Source organism: Belonocnema kinseyi, chromosome 1, assembly GCF_010883055.1.
Source record: "Belonocnema kinseyi isolate 2016_QV_RU_SX_M_011 chromosome 1, B_treatae_v1, whole genome shotgun sequence".
Classification (NCBI taxonomy): domain Eukaryota; kingdom Metazoa; phylum Arthropoda; class Insecta; order Hymenoptera; family Cynipidae; genus Belonocnema; species Belonocnema kinseyi.
In genome coordinates this window covers 94643071-94648126 of record NC_046657.1, presented here as the reverse complement: position 1 = coordinate 94648126, position 5056 = coordinate 94643071, and the positions used below count along the sequence as shown (strand labels likewise).

The following is a 5056-nucleotide window of genomic DNA, read 5'->3' as shown; positions in this document are numbered from 1 at the left end:
CCCCCCCCCCCCGCCCACTTTTAAAAATATCAACTTTTTCTTTTATATTCCTGTAGTTCCAAAAGAGTTCTGCTCAGAGTTCTGGTAGCCCCTGAATAGTTCCACGAAAAAGTCGAATAACATTTGTCGAGAAACTCAAGATCCAAAAGCCTACAACACTGCACATACCCAAGCACGTTGAAATTCAAAATTGTAAAAATTCCAGGAATTCTTATCAGAGTTCTGGTAACACCCTGAATAGCTCTAAAAACAATCTATTAACGTTTTTCGATCAACTTTAAATCCAAAAATCTACAACCTCTTACACATACCAAAAAGTTTTGAATTACAAATTTTTGAAAATTTCAGAAGTTCTGATCAGAGCTATGGTGACCCACTGAATAGTTCTACAAAAAAGTCTAATAATATTTTTCGAGAAAATTTAAATCCAAAAGCGTACAACAATTTACACATACCAAAAAATTTCGAAATTCAAAATGTTGAGAATTCCAGAAGTTCTGGTTAGAGTTCTGGTAGCTCCCGGAATAGCACTAACAAAAAGTCTAATAATATTTTCCATGCTTGAATTTTAAGTTTATCGAAAAAGGTTAGAAGATTTTTTTGTTGAACTATTCTGGGGGCTAAGGTATATGTGCCAGTCTTCGTCAATACATGAGTTGTCGGCAGATGGGCACTATTTTACATATAGTAAGCTGTTGTGTTCTTCGTTTTCACCAAAAATGTTTTTTCCTAAACGCTATTGCGGATCACTCACACATCGAAGTGCTGATAACTGAAGCAGCCAGATTTCTGACTTGCCGATAACCCATGCATTCTTATATTTATAACTTCGAACGTCTTATAATATTCATTCCACTTAAAATTGAACATTTTTTGAAATCCGTTGAACTACACTGAATTCTATTGAAAACTATTGGGTTAAAGATTCTGAATCTAACATAATACTGAATGATTTCAAGTGGTACATTTTGTTAAAAACGTCGTGTCACTGTTTAAACAATTGTTATGCGTAAGCATTCCATACTCAATTTAAAAGAAATATTGAAGGGAAAAAAATGATTGAATAAACATTGCCATAAAGCTTTTAGCAGAATTTACTATTCCTCATAATAATAGAATATGAAGTTTAATTCGCAAAATGCGGTATTAAAAGATTTTTGGAAAAAGAATTGTTTAAACAAATGAGATTTGTTCAAATAATTAAATAATGGTTAATATATTCTTTCAAATTTCTGTAATTCAAATAAATAATTATTTAGAAATGCACAATAATGTATAAAATTAAAATTAAAACATAATTTTGCCACTGGCCTTAAGGGGCCCCCTGACCGAAGGAGGCCCCCTCGCAATGCGGGGTTTTGCGGTAAGGAAGTTATGCCACTGTTTTTATGATCGAATAATGTTAGAAGACTTTTTTCTATGACTATTCAGGGGGCTACCAGAACTCTGATCGGAACTCCTCAAACTCTTTGGAAAAATTTTTCTGAAATATTAGGATTTCCAAACTATCTAACTTTTGAGTTTTTAAGCTGTTCGAAATTATTTGGTTTTAGAACTCTAAAACTCTTTTGGAATTACAGGAATTTAAAAATTTTGTCATTTTTCAATATTTTTATATATACTACCAAAAGTACGTCTTCTCATAAAATCACATATTATTTTCAATCATTGATTTCCCGATTATAAAGCTCTGTAAGGTTCCAAAAATTTTAACCAGAGCGTCAGTGCACTTTAATACAACTGTCATCCAAATATCAAACGATTCTCATTTGTAATTCTATTACCAAGGGTAGTCCCTTAAAAGTAGTTGCAAATAACGAAGGAATAATAAGGAGATCTAACTCCGTTTCGCCACTTGGCAATAGAAACATTGCCGTAAGTGCTAGGAACATTGCAGACAGATCTTACATTTTCGTGCGTAGGTACGCAGTTGTCCTCTTCCTATACATTGAAAAGTGTGTGAGTGAGAAAGTTTGTCAAATTGACGTAATTTAGAGAGTTTATGTTCGTTTTTTTGATACAGGTGGCAACATTTTTTTCAATTTCAAGTTATAACTGTTTAAATTATGAAAGTGTCTGTTGATCTGGTTAGGTGAAGGACTTCCGCGTTAAGACTTGTAAAGTTATAAGAGTGCATTATAAAAGTGGTAAATATGAAGACTATAATTAAATTGTTTGCTCATGAAGTCTTGAAATTGTAGTACATCATTATTATTGAAATCGTACGTTGGTATGAAGAATACTGTTTTTTCTAAAACTTCCAAATATTTTTTGTCCTGAAAAAACCTGTATAATTAAAAATATAATCGATCTAGTTGCCTAAGAGCGCGTCAATTTGACAAACTTTCTCACTCGCACACTTTTCCATGTATAGGAAGGGGACAACTGCGCACCTGCGCCCGAAAATTTAAGATCTTCCTGTGCCTACCACTTACGGTAATGTTTCTATTGCCAGTCTCGAAAGGCTTCCTACTGGCAGTTGGGTCTCCTTATTATTCCTTCGTGATGCACATTAACGTCAAATTTATTTTCTTCTGCTAACTTCATAGCCTTGTCTCTTGAAATATAATATTTTTTTAAAGTTAATTGTATCGGAAATTTTTTAAGAAACTTTAAGAAAGGTTAAAAAAAACAAAGTGGCGGCGATTTGTTTGAAAATATAATAAGTCTATTCATATGAAACCCACATTTTTAATCATTTGTTAAATTTATTCTTTGACAAGTAAGGTATCTCAAAAGAAAGCTTAAGTTTTTCCATTGAAGGTCTTTAAGGTTTAATAATGACATTTTTATTTTATATTTATGAAAAAAGCGATCAATTGGTTTTAAGAATATACGAGCTGCTTTGGCGATTTAAAACTCTTCTAACGGCGGACAAAAAAAGTGTCCAGTGTATTTTGGGTAGGTTTTTTCATGCTCTTTTCATTGCTCATAAGCATTTTTTTAAGAAAATAAGAATTTGACCTTGAACAATGAATGTTTAATATAATTTAGACTTTTTTTTATAGAAATACGATTTTTTGAAATTTGTTGGGGCTACAGAGAAAGCTTGGGTTTTTCATTAAAGAACCTCAAGAAATAAAAGTAAAATTTGAATTTTTATTGGTAAAAGATTAAAAATAATCGTCCGTGTACTGCACAATTTTTTTTTCTCACCATTAGAAGTGTTAAAAAACATTGAATTAGACAATACCCACGAAAATAGCATATTTTTCACCCTCACCGTCTCCGTAAATATTGATCCAAATGACAAAATTTTTCCCCCGTGAACTATTATCCAATTAGGTATTTTCACTTGAACTAGCGGCTAACTTCACTTCGTTGACTACTGAGGGGAAAACCACGGAGTATTAATAAGGAGACCGATCTCCGTAGATATGTTCTGACTGCGGTAACTGTACATTTACCGCCAGATTTAAGCGTTTAAACCCAATGCTCAAAACGAAAGGGACATGCGCACTGAGATTTGCTATCTCCTTTTCTCCGGGGAGAAGTGTGACCGTTGGAAATTTGAAACAGAAAAATCTAGATTACATTTTTTTTTTAATTTTCGTGAAATGAAGAAATGTGTTACCTAATATTCTACTGTCACATTATGCAATCTGCACATTTTGTCATTTAATGATAACAATTAAATCTGTATTACTTACCCATAGGTTCCAGGTCATAATTTGTGAACTTATTTCTATACAAAAACACAGAAATAACTAAGCACGTATATTGACAAACTCGCTTGACAATATTTACGGGAGAAAAGCAGATAGCAAATCAGAGTGCGCATGTACCCTTCGTTATGACCATTGGCTTCAAACATCTAAGTCTGGCAGTAAATGTACAGTTACCGCAGTCAAAACTCGAGACGCTTTGTACAGAATGATTGGTCTCATTATTACTCCTTGGTGAAACAATCGACCAAGTGCACGGAACAACACTTTATTTCTGTAATATCTTTGTAATTAATAGTAATTACTATAATTTTATTATTTCATTAAATAGTAATTAAAAAATAAAAACTATTTTTCTGATGCACTTACATAGAAAAATTAGTTTTTACGAAGATATAATAAAATGGGGCAAAAATGGACCGAATCCCATGCATTTGGTCCATTGTTTTCTGCTCGGCACTTAACGAAGAGACGTTAGCTGGTGGTTGAAGTAAAAATACCTAATAAGGGAGTTTACCACTCACCAGAGTGCGCGATCTGTTCGGCTCCGAGTTATGCGAAAATCTAAATTTAATATATGAAAAATAGCTTTTTTATACAAATTATGAATAAAAGTTGATGGCTCATGCATAAAATAGTATCAAAATGTCAGTTATTGCGTTTCAAAAGAAAAAATTTTATTATTTTAAGTATACAGTCAGTTTTTCTTGCATATAGTTCTGCATTTTACAAATACAGAACAAATTATTGTTTACTGATTGGACGTTTAAAAGTACGTTTTCAAAAGTTTTAAATTTTATTTTAGCGATAACTAAAAACAACCGTATTTTGAAATACCAACTATTAGAATTTGCACTGTTTGATGGAAATTCATCGCTTTGGTTTAAAATTAATCTTAATGCTTAACAATTAATCCTTTTGTTGAAGAAACATTTTTTGGTTAAAAATTTAACTAATTTTTTAAAAATTCGTTTTGCTTTTTTTTAAAATTGACCTTTTCAATTGAAAATTCAACTATGATTTTCAAAATTGACATTTTTTAGAAAATTATTCTTCTTGTTTGAAAATTGATTTTTTTGGTTGAAAATTTAAATATTTCGTTTAAGTGAAGTATTAATTTTTGAACATAAAAAATAAGTATTTTTTGTTGAAATTCAACTTTTTCTTATTTATTATTAAAATATTTGTTGGTTGGAATATCAACTGTTCAATTTTGCGTTGATAATTCATCCTTTTTGGTTGAAACTTTAACTCCTTTATTAAAAAGTAATTGCTTTTGGTTAAAGAGTATTTTTTTACAGAATATTTCATTGCTCCATTTTCGGTTAAAAATTTTTTCTCTTTTAGTTGAAAATTTTTTCTTTTTCTGTGGAAAAGTCACTTCTTTTGTT

The 5056-nt window shown here is 31.1% G+C and overlaps 1 protein-coding gene across 1 annotated transcript in view; it reads right to left on the bottom strand.

Moving 5' to 3' along the window:
• Positions 1-5056, bottom strand: part of LOC117167894 (alpha-1,3-mannosyl-glycoprotein 2-beta-N-acetylglucosaminyltransferase) — a 48484-nt gene that overhangs the window by 29533 nt on the left and 13895 nt on the right. The gene's annotated exons all lie outside the window — the stretch shown is intronic.